General features: G+C 39.4%; 1 non-coding gene across 1 annotated transcript; it reads right to left on the bottom strand.

The window, feature by feature from the left end:
- Positions 1-2,032: 2,032 nt before the first annotated feature.
- TRNAF-GAA (transfer RNA phenylalanine (anticodon GAA)) lies at positions 2,033-2,105 on the bottom strand. The gene has a single exon. It is a non-coding gene; the product is annotated as a tRNA-Phe (tRNA).
- Between the last annotated feature and the right edge of the window lie 11,537 nt (positions 2,106-13,642).

The following is a 13,642-nucleotide window of genomic DNA, read 5'->3' as shown; positions in this document are numbered from 1 at the left end:
TCCTCATGATATTTCTACCATCACTGGGAGTCAATTGACAACAAGACGGTTCTAATTTCAAACCAAGAGCTAGCAGACCCCAAGACCATAGTGTGCTTTTCAATTGGCTTAATCTTCTGTTAGTTGTTCTTAGTTCTATATAGGCTAACTTCGGTTTACTTTGCATGATTAGTTTTCTTTTCTCGTCATGAATTCTGTGGATTTTCTTTGATTCCATGTTTGATTATGGCTTAATTGGATTGCCATTTGCTTGATCGTCTTAGCTTAGTTTTGTTATTAGCAGGTTGTATTAAGTTCAGTTCATTACTGGAAAATTAATTTGATAATTGATTAACTTTGCTTGGCTCGAATCATTCCTTGATATGTGTTTCAATTCGTTGTTTACTTTGAAGATGTTAGTTGGTTAGGTTTAGTTGATAGTTAATCATAATTAAGCGATTAGGGCAATGTTAGAGTCATTTGGTAGTTTCTCATGAATTCAAGTTAATATGCGCCTAAAGCATACTAATAAATAAATTACCGTGGTTGTGTACACGTTCGCGTGACATAATTATGATCCTAAAACAAAACCAGAGTATGCGTTCACGCAACTTTGAAATGGGGGAGTAAAAATCAAAAGGAAGGGGGACTAAAAGGAAACGAAAATCTATCAAAATGCCTCTAAAAGGCAAGCTTTTGCCTTGTTGAGGGGGGTCTTCTTTTCAGCCCAAAATATTCCCACCAAAAGCTTTTCTCCTTTTCTCTAAAAAACTTCAGATTAGCATTTGAATTGAGACATACAAAAATACAAAAAAAAAATCAAAAGCAGAAAATTCAAAAATGATTATTGTTTCATTCATTTAGTTCCACAGTCAAGCTTCTGAACTTCAAAGGAATTTTGGATCGAAATTGATTGGATTTGGGTCTTAACGAGTGGCTGGTAGTATATTTCGATTACCGGAGTGTTCTGGATCAGGCTGGTTTGTTATTGAGCAGTTTTGGGATGAATTGAACTGGGCCTTGTTTGAGTTTGATGCTTATTGATGTCCGTGGATGCCATTTAAGTTCATTTAGCTTGCTTTGGTGCTAGTTTGGTCAATTTCTCCATTCTGTTTGGCGTCTGGACTTTTGATCTGTTTTCTGGGATGGAAATTACTGCTGTTGTTCAATTACTTCTGCTGCCTGCTGCTGATCCTTCTTTCTTCTTCATTGTTTCATACCTCCAGGTACTTATCTCCCCTGTTGAGTGATATATTTGAATGCGAGCTGAATAAAAACAAATTGAAAGAGAAATTAAAGTGCAAGCATCTTGTTATGGCCTCGGTTCATATACAATTTTTTTTGTGATTCATTTGGAATGATTAATTTGTGTTGGATATGAGACAATAGAGACTGTTGATAATATGTGGACTGTTAATGGACATTACCTCAGACTAATTCGAACCATTTCATTTGTTATTTTGTAGCTGATTGATAACAGACATAATTGTGGATCACATAGGTGAGGACTATCTTAATTTGGGCTAGAAATCAGTCTTTAATTTTAATTAATTAGTTTGTTCTTATGGAGTTTGGCAGTGGCAAGTAGGAGCGCTAGTTGGAATAGATTTGTAATTGCAGTAGCTCATCCTCAAGTTCATAATTCGTTTGACCTAATCGTTAGTTAACACCATATCGAAAACAATCAGCATGCAGAATACACAATAAATTCGTTGTTGCCTGAATTGTGCTCTACCCGATTAGTACTCAAAATTCAATAGGAGTCAGTAAATGGAAGCAATTGAGATTGGAAGTTAATGTCCAAATAGTCAGTATCCTGTTGAGCATGAGTAGCTATGGATCGCCCTTTCCTGTGTTAAAAATGCCTAGTCTGTTCGTGGTAACGTTAGCAGGCGTTATGCTAATGTGTTTTCCTCCTGATCTTGGGATGGGGCTCATTTTGAGTCCACAACTTAACTATTCCCTGAACCTAGGCCAGACTTATGTATGTTGATTCATATCAATTAATTAGAAATTAATTCGAGGGAAGAGAGACCCATACAAATTAATCATGTGCCAGGAACCAGATTTGAACTGGTGACACGAGGATTTTCAGTCCTCTGCTCTACCAACTGAGCTATCCCGGCTATTCCCAATGTAGTATCCTCATTTTATTAGAGAACTGGGGTCTATGTCAATTACAAGGACAAAAGTAGATTAAAAATTTTCTCAAAGCCGGGGAATTTCTTCGATCTTCAAAAAGATGACTTTGTAAGTTTCAGTATGAGTAATGATATTGATAGGGAATCATTCAACTAGGGATTCCTTGCTCAAAGATGTTCATTTCTATGTGTATCATATATATCACAAGACTTGTGATAAGAGAAAGCCATTTACGCTCAAATCCATTTCTAAAAGAACCTACTCTAACTTTGTCCAAAAAAACTGGAATACGAATGAGATCCACAATGCCATCATTGTATGGCCGATAGTAGTACAGTAAATGACACCTTCCTCTTCAGCGCCACGCATAATTGGCTCGCGTAAAAGTAGAAGAAAGAAAGCCCGAACGAAAGAAAGCTGACCAGGAGTGCCAAACCACTCTAGTATCTTCACCCTTGCACCCCCTATGCTATTATACTTGGACTAGGGGCCTCCTTCCCTTGTGCTTTTATACACATGGAAGTACCTTTTCTTATCAATTCGCCTTCATAAAAAAAAAATAGTAAAATTTGGTGACTACTATTTTAGTGTTCACCCTCTCATCCCAAACTTACCCTTTTTCCACGGAAGCCCTCCCCTCACTTTATTGTTCTTCATGAGTGGGAAGAAAGCAAAATCTTTCTTATCCAATACCAATCCGGGAATACTAGGCTAAGCATGTAGCCTAGCCGCTTCACTCGTCAAAGTCCGGGCTTGAATTCGAAGCCCGGTTTTTATGATAATAGATAATTAGTTTTTTTTTTATCTTTTAGAGACAAAACAGAAAAAATAGGAAGAATTTAGTCGCTTTAGGCTTGCCCTTTTAAAATAAAAAAAAGAGACGAGCCTCGCCCAACGGAATACAAATTTTTCGGGGCCCTCAATAAAGGTTTAAAAATATTTAGAAAATCGGGAAAGGTCGTTTAGCGAGCTTCACGTCCCTCCCAAAAGATAATGACGCATTAGACTCTTTAGACGCGATTCTAATAAAATTACCTTCTTAAACTCGGGTGCGCATTGATGCGACCCAAATCCAAGTCTCGACGAAGTCAAAATGTGTTGGTGACCATGGGTGCATTGATTGCGACGTGGTTCGAAACGCACTTTTACGACATCGCAATCCTTTTAAAATAAACAATGATAAAAAGCGGTTTGCGAATAAAAGGCACATAAGTTAGCATGTATTAAAATCAGATAAAATCAAATGCAACAGTTGAGCGACCGTGCTAGAACCACAGAACTCGGGAATGCCTACCACCTTCTCCCGGGTTAACAGAATTCATTGCTCGGATTTTTGGTTTGCGGACTATTAACAGAGTCATATCTTTCCTCGGTTCGGGATTAAACCAATGACTTGGGACACCATTAATCTCCTAAGTGGTGACTCTGAATAATTAATAATTAAATCCCGTCCCGATTGTCCTTCAAGTGGAAAAAACTCCTGTACGCCCTTCCGGGGGCATAGGTGAAAAAGGAGGTATGACATGTAAAAGCTGCTTCGACCACTCTCACTACTTTGTAGTGGTGCAGGGTTGGCACCTATCAATTTTTGGCGCCGTTGCCAGGGAGCTAACGGGTTTGGCTATCTATCTAAATAGTTTTGTGTATTGTTCTTCTTTCCTTCTGTGTTACTAATTTGTGTGTGTCACAACTTCATGTACAAAATGGCAACAAACAATGCACATCTTGGAGATCTTCCACCGGGGGAGGAGGTAGATGACAATGTTAAGGTTGAGGTTCCTATTGTACCTCAAGGCCAAAGGAGAGGCTGTCAGGCCAATAATAATATTCCAGACCCTCCCCCGCCACCTCTAAGAGTGGCTCATCGAGTGCTTCCCAACCAAGGATATGCAAGTGCAATTGTCTCACCCCGGATTCAGGCGGGAAATCTTCTAATTACCAATATGATACTGACATTGCTAGAGCAGCATGGGTATTTCACGGGCGCTGCCAATCAGAATGCTTACAAACATCTCAAGGGTTTCGTGGATACCTATTGGGGGAGCAAGCAAACTAATGTGTCTGAGGATGCACTTCGGTTGAGACTATTCCCTTTCTCACTTAGAGGGAAGGCATTGGATTGTCTTGAGCGACTTCCCAACCATTCCATCACTACTTGGGATGAGTTGGCAGATAAGTTCATTGTAAAGTTTTTCTTACCAGGGCACATGGCAACATTGAGAGATGAGATCTTAGCCTTCAAGCAGGAGCCCACTGAACCATTATATGATATTTGGTAGCGATATAGAACTATGGTAAAGGAATGTCCCAACAATGATATGACTGAGGCAATGATCCAATAGACTTTCTACCGGGGCATTAACACAACAAACCAGTGCATAGTGGACCAAATTGCCGGGGGCAATTTCATGAAGCTGTCGTATGATGAGGCTTGTGACATTCTTGATGAAATGGCTAACATATCCTCCGCTTGGCAAAGTAGAGCCAATGTGCCACAGGGTGACCCCACAACACTCACTTGCACAAGGAGATACATGATCATAGGAAGGCTATAGCAGAGATGACAATAACAATGAACCAGTTAGCAAAGGCGCAGTTGCAACAAGTTCAAAATACGCGCCAAGTAAATGCTATGGAGGGTATGAACATGCTAATGAACAAAAGAAGACAAAGAGGTCAACAGAATTAAGGGAGTTCAGATCAATTTGACAATGATTGTGGTGGATTCCAAGATAATGGTTATGATGGGCAGAATGAAGAGGTTCAATACGTGAATAACTATCAAGGCCAAAGGGGCAATTCTTCCAACCAACAACAATGGAGACCGCAAGGAAATTAGGGCAATCAACAACAACAAGGGAATAGTAATTGGGGGAACAACAACCAAAATTCCAATTGGGGCAATCAGAACAATAATCAGAACAACCAGGGCAATTGGAATGGCAACAACAACAATTGGGGTGGTAACAACAATCAGGGAGGTTGGGACAATGACAATCAAGGAAATCGGGGGCAAGGCTTTCAAAGGCCCCCAATGTATCAACAACTGAACAATCCACCCCCATTTCCATCCCAAGGTCCTAGTTCTTCCAACAATGAAATGGGGAGAATTGAAATGATGTTTGAACAGATGATGAAAAAGAATTCGGACTCTAATGGTCAGTTGGCTTCCCACAATACTTCAGTCAGAAACTTGGAGGTTCAATTAGGCCAAATCTCACAATTCTTGAATACTCACCCTAAGGGGGCACTACCAAGTGATATGGTAGTTAACCTGAAGGGTGGGAACAATCATGTGATGGAGGTAACTACAAGGAGTGGACAAAGAGGTGATGTGAATTCCTCCAAGCAAAAAACAATTTTGAGTGATGAAGTTGAGTTGCAAGAAGATGAAATTCCTTTGGTGGTTGAAAATGTGGTTGATGAGAATGTGAAAGGATTGATATTCAAGATGCCAAGGTGGAGACTCAGAATGATGTGAACCCGTCTAGGGAACATGTAATAGACATACCAGAACTGGTTTGTGCCAAAAGCCAAGGCTCCTTTGCCAAGGCCACCTCCACCTTATCCTCAAAGGATCCCAAAGTAGATAACTGAGAATCAATTTAAAATTTTTATTGATATGATGAAGCGCTTATCCATTGATGTGCCTTTGGTGGAGGCTCTAGAACAAATGCCATGCTATGCTAAATTCATGAAGGACTTGGTAACAAAGAAAAGATCTATAGAATGCGAAACTATCAAGATGGCCCACCAAGTTAGTGCAATAGTTCACTCAATGGCCCCGAAGCTTGAAGATCCCAGTGCTTTCACCATTCCTTGCACCATTGGAAGTGCGGACTTTGCTAAAGCTCTATGTGATTTTGGAGCGAGTATCAACTTGATGTCCTACTTAGTTTTCAAGACTTGGGGTATTGGGAAACCGAGGACGACTTCCATGAGATTGCAAATGGCGGATAAAACTATGAAGAGACCATTGGGTATTATTAATGATGTCCTTGTCCGAGTGGACAAATTTATCTTTCCAACTGATTTTGTGATCTTGGATTATGAGATAGATTATGAAGTTCCAATCATATTGGGAAGACCTTTCCTTGATACTAGAAGGCCTTAGTTGATGTGGAAGCAGGGGAACTCACCTTCCAGGTGGGTGATGAGAAAGTGGTCTTTCATGTGTGCAAGTAAATGAAGTAGCCCAACAGTTTTGAGGTGTGCTATTTTGTGGACCTCGTCACGACAGTGATAGTTAATGATACCAGTGCAATGATCAATGTGAAGGACTCTCTAGAGGCAGTATTGTTGAATCTTGATGTTAATGACGATGAAAGCCGGGTGGAGTGTGTGAATGCTTTACATAGAATGGGCTCTTACTCTAATGAGCCTAGGAAACTCTCTTTGGATCTTGAGAATAGGAAGACTCCACCAGCAAAGTCTTCGATCGAGGAACCTCTGGTGTTGGAGTTGAAGCCATTGCCTCCATACCTCAGGTATGAGTTCTTAGGCCCTAGTTCAACTTTGCCAGTTATTCTTTCCTCTTGTCTTACTAATATGCAGGTTGATGCTATGTTGGCGGTGCTTCAAAAGCGGAAGAAGGCAATTGGATGGACCTTAGCTGATATTCAGGGAATAAACCTCGCATTCTGTATGCACAAGATTATTCTGGAAGATGATGCAAAGCCCTCATTGGAACATCAAAGCAGGTTGAATGAGGCAATGCAAGAAGTTGTGAAAAAGGAGGTTATCAAGTGGTTGGATGTCAGGGTTGTGTACCCCATCTCTGATAGCTCTTGGACTTCGCTGGTGCAATATATGCCGAAGAATGGTGGCATGACCGTGGTTGCAAATTTGCAAAATGAGTTAATTCCAACCAGGACCGTCACTGGGTGGAGGGTATGCATGGACTACCGCAAGTTGAATAAAGTGACCCGCAAGGATCACTTTCCATTGCCTTTTCTTGATGAGATGTTAGATCGACTTGCTGGGCGTGCTTTCTACTGTTTCTTGGATGGGTATTCTGGATACAACCAAATCTTGATTGCTACAGAAGATCAGGAGAAGACCACATTCACTTGTCCATATGACACATTTGCCTTTTCTATGATGCCTTTTGGGTGCGGTGTATGATGGCCATTTTCACCGATATGGTGGAAGATATTTTGGAGGTGTTCATGGACGACTTTAGTGTCGTGGGTGATTCGTTTGAGGAATATTTGAAAAATCTTGATAGAGTGTTGGCCCATAAAGAAACCAATCTTGTTCTTAATTGGGTGAAATGCCACTTCATGGTGGAAGAGGGCATAGTTCTTGGGCATAAAATTTCAAAGCATGGTATAGAGGTGGACAAAGCAAAAATTGATGTGATTTCAAGGCTCCCTCCCCCTACCTCTGTCAAGGAAGTTAGAAGTTTTCTTGGGCATGTGGGGTTATACCGGAAATTTATCAAAGACTTTTCGAAGGTAGTGAATCCCTTATGCAAGTTATAGGAAAAAGATATCAAGTTCGTGTTCGATGAGACATGTATGCAAGCCTTTGAACTTTTCAAGCACAAGTTTACCACCACCCCTATTATTACCACACCCAATTGGAGCTTGCCTTTTGAGCTCATGTGTGATGCGAGCGATGTTGCAGTTGGGGCGGTTTTGGGTCAAAGAGTGAATAAAATATTTCATTCGGTGTACTATGCGAGCAAGACAATGAATGATGCTCAAGTGAAATACACGGTGACTGAGAAAAAGCTTTTGGATATTATGTTCGCGATGGAGAAATTTCGGTCGTATCTCATGGGTGCCAAGGTCATAGTCCATACCAATCATGTCGCACTCCTGTACTTGATGACGAAGAAGGATTCCAAAGCTAGACTGATACGATGGGTCTTGTTACTTCAAGAGTTTGATTTGGAGATTGTGGACCGGAAAGGTAGTGAAAACCAAGTGGCGGACCACTTGGACCACTTGAAGGAGGAGGGGAGGCCTCGTGGTGGACTAGAGATCAATGATTCATTTCCCGACGAACAACTCCTTTTGGTGTCGGTGAATGGTATGCCATGGTTTGCGGATGTTGCTAATTTTCTTTGTGACTGGTATAATCCTGTGTAAGCTCTCTTCTAACCAAAGGAAGAAGCTCAACGGGATAGTTTGGATTTCTATTGGGATGAGCCGTACTTGTTCAAGATTTGCACGGATGGTGTGATCCGAAGGTGTGTCCCAGAGGAGGAGCAATTGAGTATCTTAGAGGCTTGTCATTCCTCTCCCTATGGTGGCCATCATGGCGGGGCGAGGATGGCTTCAAAATTTCTTAGTTGTGGGTTTTATTGGCCAACTTTGTACAAAGACGCAAGTGAACTTGTGAATAGGTGTGACGAATGTCAAAGACCGGGTGGAATTTTGAAGAAAGATGAGATGCCTCTCAATACCATTCTTGAAGTTGATATTTTTGATGTATGGGGCATTGATTTTATGGGCCCGTTTGTTAGCTCGTGTGGGAACACATACATTTTTGTGGCGCTTGACTATGTTTCAAAGTAGGTTGAAGCCGTGGCTTTACCGAACAATGAGGCCTGGAGAGTTGTTGCGTTCTTCAAGAAGAACATTTTTACAAGGTTTGGCACTCCTCGTGCAATCATAAGTGATAGGGGGTCTCATTTTTGCAATAGAGCTTTTGACACTTTGCTTGCAAAGTATGGTGTCAACCACAAAGTTTCTACTCCTTATCATCCTCAAGCGAGTGGCCAAGTTGAAGTCTCAAACAGGGAAATCAAGAGTATATTGTCAAAGACGATCAATGCAAATAGGACCGATTGGTCAAAGAAGTTGGATGATGCTCTATGGGCTTATAGGATTGCTTACAAGACTCCGATTGGTATGTATCTGTATCGTTTGGTGTTTGGGAAAGCTTGCCATCTACCGGTTGAGCTAGAGTACAAGGCCATGTGGGCTTTGAGGAAGCTGAATCTTGAATGGGATGTGGCAGCAAATCTTCATGTGGAGCAACTTAATAAACATGATGAATTTTGATTCCATGCCTACTCCAGTTCGTCCTTGTACAAGTACAAGACGAAATATCTTCATGATAAATATGCTCGTGGTAAGGAGTTCAAAGTGGGTGATTTGGTTCTCTTGTTCAACTCTCGGTTACGTCTGTTTCCGGGAAAACTTAAGTCGAAATGGAGTAGACCTTTTGAAGTGGTGTTTGTGACTCTATTTGGTGCACTTGACTTGAGGAAAAAAAATGGGGATGTTTTCAGAGTTAATGGGCACAGGGTCAAGCACTACCTGGGAAAGATTGATGACAGCCACGTGGTGGCACTACTCCATCTGAAGTGATTTGAGGGTAACCTACGTCGTGTTGCGACGTTAAATCAGACACTTCTTGGGAAGCAACCCATGTGTCTTTCTTTTTGTTTTCCTTTGATTTTGTTTGTAGTGTAGGATTTATTTTTGGACTGACTGGTTGTGAGATGTTGTTGGATTGTTTGATGCAGTGCAGGACCAAGTTGGAAAAAATGCACACTCTCTGAAGTTTGTAATGCGGACCGCGCTTCATTTTATGTGGCCGCAAAGGCCTCTTTGTGGGGGCAACAATTCAATGTGGATCGCAGAGTATTTGGTCAAAAATGAGGAGCCTTTGAAGTTTGCCACCGCGGCCGCAATGCATTTTGTGCGGTCCGCGGCGGGCCACTACGACCCCATTGCATTTCTTGCGGTCCGCAGTGGCCATCTTTCCAGTGTCACTTGTTTCTGAGTACCGCGGACCGCGGTGCCATTTTGTGCGGTCCACAGTGTAGACATGTGATTTTTGACTCTCCCCAAGATTTTTTATGCTTTAGCATGTAAATATTTAATTTAGGTCTAATATCGCTATTTCAACTAATTTTGACTCTTTTACTTTATTTTATTACAAGAAAATGAAAATTACAAAAATATTTTATTTTATGTACCTTTCATAAAGTAAAAAAAAAATACAAAAATAGTACCTTATTTTTATCTTTATATAATCTTGAAAAATACAAAAAATATATAATAGTTTTATGTTTTAATATAGTTTAGTTTAATTAATTAGAATTTGTTTTTACATCATGTAGTATAGTTATCTTATATTAAAGGAATTTAGCTATGGTTTTGAATAATAATTTTGGAGTCTTCTTAGCCCAAAATTGAGACACAAAAAAGACATGGTCCAACCCAGTTACCCTTAGCCCATTTAAGTGCAAGATTTAATCCTAGCCATCTATTTCCTTCTAATCCAATGGCCATCATCCCTTCCCATTTCCATATAAAATACCCAATTATAGAAACTCTACCCTAAGTTTTTCAATTCCTAGACCTAGGCTACAACTCGACAAAAAAAAATAAAAAACAAAAACGGCGAGCACAAAATGGACCTAGCTAAGGACTGACACTCCAAGAGAAAATGGCAAATTCTCAATTCCTAGACATATTACTTGGTCCATCAAATTGAAGTTCCATAAAATTTGAAGTTCTTCAACAGCATCTGCCGTTTTTGAACAGCCACCCCCATCGGATTTTGACCTTCTTCAGCGCAAAGTAGCGATCTCACCCACCTCCATCGCCACCGGCCACCCATAGATGCAAATACAGTAGAGGGGAAACGGAAGAGGGAACAGAGGTGTAGACAATTGATTTTCGTTCAGAATTTAGTTTTCTTCCCATTTTCGATTTAGAGACCATGGAACCGACGGAGTTTGTTTGAGTTCGTTCCGATGCTAGAGTTTTTCCGGTCACGGTTTTGTTCGTCTCACTGTTGTTGTAATTAGGAGGATATCACATCTTGAGGATTCACTTGATTCAAGGTTTTAACTGCTGAAATTTTGTTTAATCGGAGAGCTATAATTCAGGTTCATATCTCTTTCTCTTTTATATTTCTATCCAAAAATGTTGATCCAAGATTTTTGAAAGTTTAGGAATAAAAATCATTAAGTTATAGTGCTAGTAGAGGCGGGTTTTGTGGATTTTGAATGTTTTGTATTTTGGATGAATGGGGCTCGATATGGATGTGTTCTGTTCGTCTTCGTGTTTAAAGGTTTTGATTGTGAAAATGGTGGGTTGGCACATAAACTTTGATGTTTTGGTTTGAATAGTCTGTTTGGTATTGTTCTTGGCCGCGTTTTCCTCGGGTTTTAGTGTGTATTTGAATTATTAGGTTGTTCAACTTCCATGTGCTCTATGTTGAGATTCACGATCCATGCTTTTGTTTGCGTTAATTGTCTCCCATTTATTGGTATTGTTAGGCCAATTAGTTTGTCTTAAGCTTCATGTGGTCAAGTGATAAAAGAAGCAGATCTTTGTGAAACCATCTTAAGCTTCGAGCAATTATTGATTGTATTTTGAGGTATTCTTTGTAGGCATTATCCCCTAATCTAAATCCTGAATTGTGTCTCACTGGATTTAAAAGTTGAATTATTTATGAGAATGATATGTTAATTGGTCTGAAGGTAATTTATCACTATGTATTTGACCTTGATAACTGTCATGGTTAAGAGGTATAGCTTTTCTCAAATTCGGGGGTGTATTTCATGTAACCCGATTATAATAACTTCGAATAATAAAATCCTTTGAAATTAGAATCGAGGTGCGCCATTAGTTGAATTTTTCATGGCCCTCGCAAATTTGAAAGTGCGTAGTTGCTTTAGGCGCGCTATTTAAATCAATTTCCTTAAACTTGGGTGTGCATTTCATGTGACCCAACTCCAATTCTCAACAACGTTAAATAAAATGTGTTAAGGATCGCGGGTGCATTTCATGTGGCGTGGTTCAAGGCGTGTTTTAAATAACGTTGAATCTTCCTAAAAATAATTAAAAGTGGTTAATAAGTTAAAAATATACCATATGTTAAAACATGTATTAAAATCGGATAATAGGCCAATAATAATAGTTGAGCGACCGTGCTAGAACCAAGGAATCCGGGATGCCTAACACCTTCTCCCGGATTAACAGAATTCCTTATTCAGAATTTCTGGTTCGCATACTTCAAAGGGAAAGTCGAAATTTTCTCGATTTGGGATTTTAAAATAAACCGGTGACTTGGGACACCAGAAAACAAATCATCCCAAGTGGCGACTCTGAATAAAATAAATAAATAATCCCATTTCGAATAATATCACTTAAAGTGGAAAAACTTCCTTATATCTCCTTCCGGGGGTAGGAAAAAGAGGTGTGGCAGCTCTGGCGACTCCGCTGCGGAAAAGAACCCAGAATTTCTTGTTCAGGGTTCAGAATTCGAGCTTAGAATAACTGCTATACTTGGCTTTTATCTATTATCTGATTTTTTGCGTGTTTGAGCCTAATGTTCTAAATGTCGCTTTTTACCACTTTAATATTACTTGAACTCTATATAAATTGTTACGAAAACCCTCTTCTCTCTGAGTCTTCTAAATCATCTGGGAAGTGTGCACTTCGTGTGACTTCTTTTCTGTTAGAGTCATATCCCAATTTTAGAACGAGGTTCGGACAAGTTGCAAAGCCGGTGAAGCTTCTGTATTCCCGGTATGCTGCCCCCTCTCGGCTCGATCTGTCCGCTCGGGTAAGCCAGGTTTAGAACAATACACCCAGGTTTTTAAACCTAGAATAACATAACCTCATGTCGGATCCCTAGTAGGAATGTTTGTTTGCATCACGTGCATTTGATTTTAAAGACTCAACACAAGGGTTGGGTCTGTCCAGGACAGGTGTACCCAAAAATCAACAGACCATCTTGATGCATCTTACGTGCTACTTGCGTATCTGTCTGTTTCGGCTTGCATGTTGATTGGCTTCTAGAATAGGGAAAGAAAATGAAAAAAAAGAAAAAAAAAAGAAAATAAAAAAAAGAGGAGAAAGAAGAAAAAAGAAACAAAAGTGAGAGGTAGGCATTTAGAAAATTCTGAAAATTTTCCAAAATTCTGGAAAAAAAAGTCATTTCAAAACAAGCCAAAATTTTCAAGTATCATGTTTTCCTGTTGCATCAAAACTGGGCGAACTACGCGGGTTTGATTCTCACCGGATGTGAGATACGTAGGTAAACCTCATCTGTTCCGGCCCATAATTTTCAAAAAAATTCAAAAATATTTTCCTTTACTTCCTCTCTAGAAAAGTCTTTTTTTTTCGACCCCAATTTTAAAAAATCAAAAAAATATTTTTCATTACTTGCTTCTTTAGAATGCCTTTCTTTTAGACCCTAATTATTTTTTTAAAAAAATATATACAAAAATATTTTCTTTTAATTTCTTCCAAAAATCGAAAAATATATTTTCATTCTTCTTTCAAAATTGAAAAGAAAATTCAAAATTCAAAAATATTTTATTTGTTTTAGAAGCATTTCTTTCATAAATTCAAAATAAAATTCCTAAAATATTTTCTTTCTTCTTTAAAAGTGTTTCTTTCGAAATTCCAGAAAAAAAATATTCCCTTTTTTTTATAAGCCTTTCTTTCGAAAAATAAAAGAAAAAAGTCAAAAAAAGTTAGTTTATTTACTTTATTTATGATCTTCCCGAAATACGCATGATCTGATTCATGTTCCCATATGA

This window comes from Nicotiana tabacum, chromosome 10, assembly GCF_000715075.1.
Source record: "Nicotiana tabacum cultivar K326 chromosome 10, ASM71507v2, whole genome shotgun sequence".
Classification (NCBI taxonomy): domain Eukaryota; kingdom Viridiplantae; phylum Streptophyta; class Magnoliopsida; order Solanales; family Solanaceae; genus Nicotiana; species Nicotiana tabacum.
This window is presented reverse-complemented; position numbering and strand designations above follow the sequence as displayed.